General features: G+C 33.6%; 1 long non-coding RNA gene across 1 annotated transcript; it reads left to right on the forward strand.

Moving 5' to 3' along the window:
- Window positions 1-1,293: 1,293 nt before the first annotated feature.
- LOC138138141 (uncharacterized) lies at window positions 1,294-2,509 on the forward strand. Its single transcript, XR_011161970.1, has 2 exons — window positions 1,294-1,882; window positions 1,938-2,509. It is a non-coding gene; the product is annotated as an uncharacterized lncRNA (long non-coding RNA).
- Window positions 2,510-10,565: the final 8,056 nt, after the last annotated feature.

Here is a 10,565-nt window from a genome sequence, read left to right on the forward strand (position 1 = left end):
AAATATCCAAGATCCGAGCTTATTTTGGATACATTCTGGACTAGCAAAATACTAATAAATTAGAATTGCAAAAAAACATGAAATCATAACACAAGGTAGGTTAGAACAATGTATAACTTTAATATTTTTCTGCAAAGTAGTTTGTTCTGGATTGCACATTTTTTCTTTAATAAATCTGTTTTTTCTTGACAAATATGTATTATCTAAAACTGGTTTCAGCGTTGCAGTTATTATCAGTTCGCAGATCTGATATTTATGTACCAGACCAGATGAAAGTATTGGATTTTCTAGCAAATGAGGGCCCATTATCTCAACCATTTGGTGGCATATACTCCACAAAAATACTATTTACTTGAATTGATTTGGATGTGATCGGAACAGTTGGAATGATGAAAGACTCTACAGGATTTTGGGGTACAGGAATTTCAACCGGAGTTTCAGTGGGAAAAGTCTAAAAAACAAAAACATTAATAAGATGACAGTAATTAATAACTGGAGATGTCTGATTATGACTCAAAACTAATAAGTAATTAATGGAAAAATGAGAAAAGGAAGCTGATTTTGTTTTCTCATATTTTGTGGTTGACTTCGCTTCTATGTATATTTCATGTATCAATAAACACTCCAAGTCTTTTTTAATTATAGATACTTACAAAAATAGAAGGACAAGGAACAGCATCTTTACGTCGTCTTTTGGGGGTTGTAATTATAAAGTCTTGTTGAAAATGCCGCCCACAAATTTCGTAGTAATCCGTAATTTTTGTAGACTTTTATATTACAAATACAAATTAAAAGGTTGTCCTTATCATTGTCTCCATAAATTTGCTTACCGCAAAACGTTTCAAAAGCTTCGAACCATTTTTGTCTTTGTTTCATATTGCTGAGTATTTTAAATAAGCAAACATCTTTTGCTCCACAAATGAAACACGCTTTTGCCATTTCATGTAAAATAGAAGGGTAATATTTTAAATTGCCGCCAATATTGTAGCTTTGATTCGTTAATCGTCTACCGAGGGCGCGCAATAAAGTTCTGTCTTTTTTTGTTTTATGGCCACTCCGCAGAAACAATTATCGTGGGCATTGAAACGGCCTTATAAGCGTAGCTTTTTGATTCAGATGGCCTTGCATTAAATTAAGGTATTAAATTTGTGTATACATTAAATCATTAAATTTCAATTCATTTTGATTATTCATTTTATCCTAATAAAAAAAACTTAATTTAATTTAGCTAATAAGTTAACACAACATTTATTGATTCTGAGGCGGTACGAAGTTCGCCGGGTCAGCTAGTCTATACAGAGTGATCAACAAGAATCCAAATCAGAGCAAGCGTTGCAAATTATCGGTCACGTCGTAGCAAAATCATATGCACATAAGCGGTCAAAACATGGGCGTAGACAATTTATGGTCTCAAACGCTACTTAATAAAAAATGATACTTTATGAATTTCAGACGTTGGAATTATAATTGTGCATTTTATTATTATTATAAGATAAGGGAAACAATTTATAAGATTAACAAGAGCAACATTTTACATTTGTAAGAGTAAGTAAATTATCATCTTTATTGCCAAACGCGACGCTACTGGTACGGAGATGCTTCGTTGAAATGTCACATTTCAAAATTCAAGGTTGTTGTTGTTGACAATTTAAGTGATTTAACCTAGAAAACAAATCTTCCATTTCGGCAAAGTTTACAGACGTTTATTGAAGTTGTAAGCAATAATTATCCCAGAATAAGTTGTAAAATGGGTTTTACCATTAAAGAGAAGGCATTTTTATTATATTATTTTCGAAAGAGGGTGAAACAAGAAAATGAAGACTGGCCTTACTTTGTACCCCCTTACACCGAAGAATTTTAAGCTAGATGTCCGAACCTGATGGTATTGGTTATCAACAAGTTTATCAATGTTTTAAAATTATAGTGCCTAATTTTAGCAAATCATAACCCATCATTAAGAAGAAGTCAGGTCAGTCCTTAGTTCAAATTTTAGAAATGGTGCAAAATGTTCAACAAATTATCAAGGAACATCCCTCAACTTCCATAAGGCGTTTAAGACAATAAGTTAAATTGTGTTATGGCACTTATCAGAAATTTTTTAAGAAGGATAATAATTTGTTTCCCTTTGTGTGTTGCAAGAAATAAAACCCACACATTACCCTAAACAAATTGACAGCTTCATAAGGGTTTTTGAAATTATGAGAGGCGAGTTTGATTCTGTCTGGACCACAATGGAGAACATTGAGCAGTTTTTGTGAAAACTTATTTTTTGACCTTGGAGTAATTTAAATGTTTTAAACACTGCTAGAAAAGATACGAGTAAGTTCTCAATTACCCAAAAATTAGAGAATAATAACTTTTACACTTTTCTTACAGAAAACAACAAAACAAAGAATTGTGAAAAATAATTATTTTTAAAATTTTGTAACTCAAGATTGTGCCTTATGAAGGAATTTTGTGTAACTGTGTGTTTTTTCCTTAATCAATAATAAATAATAATTAATTATAACTTGCTTTTAAATCTATTATTCATGAATTACAAAAAAATTATAAAGGCAATTAATGATAGATTTTTGAGAGGTAGGCAACCAACAAAACGAGTGTCCACAGCAAGTAAATAAAAGCGGCTGATCCATGATAGAAATACGTTTCGATAAAACAAAAGATGAGGTAGCACTCTTGATTTGGTTTCTTGTTGATCACACTGTATATGTAAAACTGAATGTCTGTTTATATATTTTGTATGCAAATCTACAGTTTTACTCCGATCTTGAGGAAATTTTGTACACTTGATCTTCCAAACAAGAAGAAAATTACTGTCTACTTTAATTTTACAAAAACCAACCCCTACTACCATTTTCAACCCTGTTAAGAAAAAAAGACAGTTTTTTTCGAGTTGGAAATACCCTTCGCCGCTTCACCCCTATTTCATCATCTGAGTATATCGTCACCTTCGCCGCTTGATACCCACAAAAAGCAACTCCTATTTCCATTTTTAAGCCTGTTAAGCACAAAAAAAGGTTTTTCGAGTTGGAAATCGCGTTTGCATGATACGTTCAGATGTCATAGTTACATTTGGTTGTTTACAAAAGTAGCAATTTCGCAAAATGTGTTTGAAAGATTGTGTTTTACCGGAAGATGTCTTAAATGAAGCAGAACAAGCTTCAAATAGCTTAATACCGGAAAAATCAAAAGGCAGGTATCTGAAATCAAACCTGACAATCAAACAATAGGAAGATCTAAATAAGATTACAACGGAAAATAAAAGTGTTCTGTTGGCGTATTTTCATGAATTGGTAAGTGATCATAGTGTTAGTTTCTTATCGTATTGATCTTTTTGTTTATGTAGTCGAAGAAAAAAGTAGTCTACAGTAAAGTTTTAATTATTCTTCGTAAAAAGACAAACTTCATATTGAAATTACTGCGTTTATCACAATACATGAAAGTAGAAACATAATTTTAAAACATTCTGAAATTTGCGCGCAAAGCCGCGGGTAAAAGCTACTTTTAAATAAAAATAAGTCACATCACAGTTTTGGATGGATCTCTTGCTGTGGAAAAAAAAAAATAAAAAATAAACAAACTTTTGCAACGTCAATGAAGTAATTGTGTGCACGTTGTGGAAATGGATGATGAAGGATTATGTGTTTCTGATGATGCCCTGGAAGAGGCAAGTGCAGCGAGGTACCAAATGTTGCCTCAAAAATCAAAAGAACGTAGTTATTATTATTATGACTGAAAAAAGAATATTTGCGGAGGATAAACCTATAACGCAAAAAGCTTTGATTGAAATTTTATTTCAACCACTTGTCTCATAACATACTATTATCTTTTGTTTTCTATTGCCACTTCAGGATAAATTGATATTTTGAAGCAAAAAATTAAAGCATTGAGAATGTTCTCGAATGTTCGAGAAACGTGATTTAGAGTGCGGCGGGTGCTGGTGTGATATCGTAGTGAAGTCGACGAGGGTTCGTTGGAGCGAGGATTTTTCAGAAATTCCAGACCCAAACCCGGACTGCGTAAGGTTCAACAGAACTGAACACCGAAGAGCGGATCTACACACACATCAGTGTCTGCTGACCGACGTCGTCCCCGAAGCTCTCCCGGAGGAACCTGGACTTCAGCCATTACTAGGTCGAAGTCCCGGAGTAACGGTGAAATTCGTTTTCTGTCAGTGTCGTGGCTTTCAAAATCTTTCATTGCTTATTGTTCTTAGACTAAGCGTCTTTCAAAATTTTTATTCATTATCGTTAAGCTTACCATACGTCCCGGTTTCACACATTGGTCCCGGCGTCCCGGCCGGTTTGGCATTTTGTCCCGGGTGCGGGAGCGGAGTACCGCTAATGCCGATCGTTTTAGTAAGGTGCAGACTGCAGACTGTAGCCCGTAATACAGTGTGGAAACTTTAAATGGATAAAATTTGTAGACGATTTTTGTAAAAAATCCCGAAACAGGTTTGGTTTTTCCTTGCCCAAATTTTGGCGCATATGGTTTTTGAATATTTGCTCTCGGAAGTGCGCAACCATCCCTATTTTTTTTTAAATGACACCTTATTTGAAAGGTCACGTATATTATATACAACGTGTTTTACGTAAGAGTACGAGCCTGACGAAGTCTTAACGCAACACAAAATACATTTGAAAATGGGCATTATATTAATTAAAAATTATAAATTGTAGTTTTGGACATCCCTAACTAACACAATAACTGGGGAGCTTTTCCGCAAATGTATGAACAATGGGAAACCTAAAAAAAATTCAGGGATGCCGAAACTACTTTTTGTCAAAATATGATTTATTCACCCAGTTAGTTATGTTATGACAATTGAATATTGGGTTACATTTTGAGTTCGACAGGCTCATACTGTTACGTGAAACACGTTGTATACATACAAGGTGTTATGAAAGTCCACGTAATAAATTTAATCAACAATAATACAATAAGTGGTCTAATTTTTCCAACAAAATTGGTCATTTAAGACATGAGTAGCTTTTGCAACCAAAAATTACACGAATCGACGAAGGAGACGATTGTAATTTTCCAAAAGCAAATGCTACGAATATCTTAAATGACAAATTTTGCAGAAAAAATTAAACCACGAATTGTATTCGACTTGACAATCCACCGATAATATTTTTATCGAGTTGACACATTTACGCAACCATTTGTACCAGCAATTATTATAGTAAAGAATAATGTTGAATGTAATACTTGTAATTCTTTTTTCGTGCTTCGTTATCAATGGATGTGTAAACACATGAGGGGGTATGAATTTTAGGGTTCAAATTATATTTAATTTGCGGAAAAAATGATAAACAAAGAAAATGTTTATTTTAACGAGTCCTATTGGTGGTTAAATTTATTACGTGGATTTTCATAACACCCGGTATATATCGGATATGGGTATATGTAGCTCTATGCACCTGTATTATCCGTTCGCTTGACATCCGCACTGTCAGCTGACAGTGTCACAACTTTTTCGACAGTTTTGGATATTGAATTGTAATCTATCCGATAGTTTAAAAAATCTTCCTACTTTGTTCCAAAAATGGTTTGAATATTTTCATCGGAACAAAAGTTAACATGTAAAACCCTATGGCCAGTCTTAAAAAAACTCACTGTATATATATACAGTTACCCTGCAGCTCTGCACTGAGGGCAGTCAGGTCACAACACAACCTACAATGAAAATTTAAATTTGACAAGTAACGCACAGTTGATTGTTTTTCGCTCGCTCCGCTAAAATCTCGACTCCCTTGATTTTAGCTTGCCGTGTCGTGCTGCGAACGATTTTCCGGTTTTAGCTTGTGCTGCGAACGATTTTACCGTGTCGCATGAAACTAATTCACTGCCCGGGAATAAAATGTATGTGGCGCGCCTAAAGAAGTTTTCACTTCAACTAGGACAACAAAACGTCGTAGTTATGTCAACTTTTCGAAAATGTTGTAGTGTAACGTTTCTACGTACTTTGTTAACTGGTTATTAATTTTCAAATTGTCAAGTAGATAACCTAAATATGTTTTACGTTGGATTGAGCATTGCTAAATTCGAACTGTCATAATGACAGACGATGTAGTTCAAGCTTTATTGTCATTTTTTTTTGGTACATTATTCCAGCTGACAGTTTATAAATTTATTTTATACTCCTATTTTTCTTTTCCACATGCTCTCTTCTTTTGATAAAGGTAGATTTTGATTCGGACTTTGCATCAAATTAATACTCACTACGTGCTTACTTACAATCATTCGCTACAACTTACAATACTTAATGACAACGTCAATCAATTCAAAATAGGGTTAGAATTAGATAAGGGTTATTTCACATTAAAAGTTAAGATCACGACCTTCTAAATAGTCGAGACGCTTGACTCTCTCCGGCCTGTTCATTTGCCAGTTTTCGGCGTCCGCCGTTTGGCGCTACTTTGCAGGCGCCGAAATTGGCGCGAAACAATAAATGTCAAAAAGATGACATGTAAAATGCTATTTGGAGACGTGTAAGGATTATAAAAAGACAAAAACATTCAATGAATTGGCTTCAGAAAGTTTAAATATTTGCCCAGGTAGGGATTTCAAAAATCTTTTAATCAGTAGTAGACTTGCAATAATTTAAAATGTATTTTAAAAATATTCTTCACTAACATAATGTTGTAGGCAAGCCTTTCCAATAGTGCTGCTAATGTACCGATCCCGACTGAAACATTCTCTGTCACCGCAAACAGTCTTTTGCCTGCTTAAATCTTCATTTTCTTTTCCTTCGTCTACTTCCAATGTTGTGGGTATTATAACAAGTACTGAATTCCGTGAAATAATTAAATTCATACTCACATCTCCATAAATTTCGTTGTATTTAAGAATATGTATATTAGGAACGATTATCTATGCAATTAATATGCTTAACTAACCGAAAATTTCGATTAAAATGTAGTAATCATGTCTTTATCCGACAAAGTGGCAACACAATGACAGAAAGCCAAGTTCCAAACCGCGTGGTTCCGAACTCAAATCGCCCGTTCGCTAGCGCCAAACGGCTTACAAGTGCATAATGGTATTTTGCTCAAATGAACAGGCCGGAGAGAGCCAAGCGTTTGCGTCTCGACTATTTAGAAGGTCGTGGTTAAGATAATGACGTTGATGTCCCACTTTTTTTGCCCGCAGTAGTACTTCTTATCATTATCACATTGTCATCGACCTTGCCAGGAAGTGAGCATCGGCGCTTACCAACGACTTTTTGTGCGAGGTTCTTCTCCGGGTCTTATCGCAATTAGAATATTTTTTTTATTCCTCCATCCTTTAATTTTTTTTCATTTTCCTTTTACTTGAAATTTTCTTTTTGTCGATAGCGGACTCGGAGAAGGACTCTTCAGGCGTTATCTTTTGTTTTTGTGCCAATGAAAATTAAAATAGTTATTATACAGGGTGATTCACGAATAGTGTCTTATTTATTTATAAAAATATAATTATTTTGACAGATTTGATTGACACTATTGTTTCGTTTTTCTGAAATCCGATTACTGTGATCACAATTTTTTTTTCAGGTTGAAAAACAGCGAAGTATTCTCTGAGAGACTACCTAATTTATGTTGCAGGAATAACGGCGCTAAATCAGACACTATTCGTCAATCACCTTGTATGTGAGGTAAGTTTGTTTAATAAACTTTTCAGTAACTGGTATTTAGCAGTTTACAATAACCGTAAGATTGGGGCACGCTTTAAACATAATATGTTAGGCGTTCTATTAGAAGAGTAACTTAATTCTAAATAATCCTGTAAAACGGCCTTGCAAAGGAATCTATTTTTAGACTAGCAATTATAACTTTGTTTTTCGGATGTTATTGTTTTACGTTGCTGACTAATCAACTTTATTATTATTATTATTATTATTATTGTTTTTGTACACTTACATTCAGACAGTAAATATAGACCGCAAAGAAGACCCGCTGATAAAAATAATCTTCGGATCCACAGCATGAAGTAGGAGATAACACTACCAATTTATTGCATCGCTAAATTTACGGCCTGAAAGACCTCGGTCAATGGCTTTTTGGCTTGTACTTACGAGCACGCTCAATAAATATTGTATATACCGTGCGTTCAACAATTACTTAGATAGGTTGTTATGACTTTGACAGTGTCAGATTTTCCGTATCTCTGCTAATAAACGTTAAACAACTGTCACTCTAAATCAAATTTTACCACAGAAACAGCTTTTACTTCATAACATAAAAGATTCATCATTGAATCGTAATGGTGTTTTCAATAACGGAGAATGGACATACATTGCTGTTGCCTGGTTGCTCGAATTTCGGTAAAAATTTACAAATTAACTGAAATAGCTATACCGGGACATTTTTTTAACTCTGAACATAGTCCAAACTTATTCCCTACGTTCAATTTTAAAAAACACAGATCAATGCATTGTGAGTTGCTATGCAACCAACTTTACCGAACACCAGAGATTTTGAAATAATGTTAAAAATTGTTCCGATTGATGGAATTGGTCTATCATGTGTTGCATTGGAAATGTCACGCACATTTCTAATGCTCTAATTGGCATAGAATAACTGCATTATGTGTATTTCTTTTTCAAACAACTTGACCATTTTGTTAATCTGTCAAGTACTTATTTTCGTTACCTTGGTTACGTGATTATATACATGCATTGACCTGTGTTTTTTAAAACTGAACATAGGGAATAAGTATGGGCTATGTGCAATGTTAAAAAAATGTCCCGGTATGCAACCAAAGCACTTCCTTGCATCCAGACCATCTGATTGTCTAGATTCGGACACACGTTTCAAATTCCAAAGGCTTCTTTGATCTAGATAATTGTTGATCGCACGGTATATTGTATATAAATATATTCGTTTCATTGTGACAATGTATTTAAAAAAAAATGACGTTTAATAAATTGGCATTTCAGAAGCTATCTATGTTTTATTTGCATTAATTAATATCAGAGGGATCACGTTAAATTTTTTATTTGTATTTTGTGTTGCATTTTTACCTAATCAGGCTCGTACTCTTATGTGAATGACTCTGTATATCATGACGAATTCTAGGTCACAGTGTCACACATTTGTTATTTGTTATTGATTTAATATATTTTTTATACCTTCGGAAGGTATCTTCGAATTGGCATCTGGACTGGACTTGCCAGACTTTGCTATTAATATCATAGCGATTTTTCGTAAGAATTCAAGTTCCTCTTCTTCCTCAAGATTAAATTCAAACTTGTCATCATTTACTTTATAAGTTATAAATAACGAACTGTAGATATACCTTCCCCCTTTAAATTTTAGTTACATTCTTAATTACCCATTTATTTATACCGGGTGGATTATGAAAACCTTTGGAGCTATAACTTCCTTGTTTTTTATCCGATTTTAATAAATGATACGTCAAACACTGTTAGATGTTTTTCTTCTGAATACACAAACAGTAAAATAAAAAATCAAAAATTTGTTTTTAATTAAAAAATAGAATTTCCAAAAATCAAGTAACCATAACTTTACTATAGCAAATGTTCGAAATTACCCCCATTCTCTCTAAGGCATATTCGATTCTTCCACTGACGCCCATTGCGGCGGCGCTTAATAAAAATTCTGGTGGTATTTGTTCACATACTGCTACGATTCTTCTTACTAAATCATCTCTGTTATCGGCCGGAGTCAAATAGACATTCTCATGGATGTCCATAGCTCTCTTAATCATTTTGCAAAATTAGAATGCACTTTTATTAGTTTAATATGACTGCTTCATTAAAAAAAATACATTATTTTTTAATTTCTTCTTTTTGTTTCTATGCATGAGCATTGCTGTTTACATTTTCACATTCAAAATAAAAATCTCTATAAAACTGAGCAAAAAAAGTTAATAGTGCAATTTGAAAAAAAAAATAGTTGACTATCTATCATCTGTCAAAAACAGAAGTCAATAACAAATATTAGATCAATTCAAATTGTAGCCCATTTAAAACTATTTTGTTTGACACACATTTATTAAAATCGTAGGAAAAATAAGGAAGTTACAGCAACAAAGATTTTTCATAATACATCCGGTATAATAGTTATTTATGTATTAAGGGTATAATCAGGAGATTATGGCACGAGGGAATGTTTAAAGCCCGAGGAACGAGGACTTTTAAATTCCCGAGGGCCATAATCGACAATTATGCCCGTGGTACATACAACGTTTTATTCTATTTTATAATTTCTAAAAGATTCAAACAAATATTTAGTATTCCTTAAAGGAAATCAACTAAAAGTCTAAAAGTTGTGTCCATGCAAATTTAGTTAGCTATTTTGATGTTGTTAAGGTTACTGTGTATACAGGTGTCCCAGAACTGGCTCCCCAGAGAAAACAGGCATGTGCCGACAACAAAAGAGACTCCAAATTGACTAAAATAAATTTTCTGCTAGCTCAAATTACCGAGTTATAAAGTTTTTAATTTCACCAATCCCGGAAGCTCGTCCTCAGGTGTTACTAAAAAATCCGATCGGTTGCTAAACAACAACAAAAAATCTCTGATATCGCACAAATCAATAAAATGTTTGGGCAACTGG

The sequence above is a fragment of the Tenebrio molitor genome, chromosome 9 (genome assembly GCF_963966145.1).
Source record: "Tenebrio molitor chromosome 9, icTenMoli1.1, whole genome shotgun sequence".
NCBI lineage: Eukaryota > Metazoa > Arthropoda > Insecta > Coleoptera > Tenebrionidae > Tenebrio > Tenebrio molitor.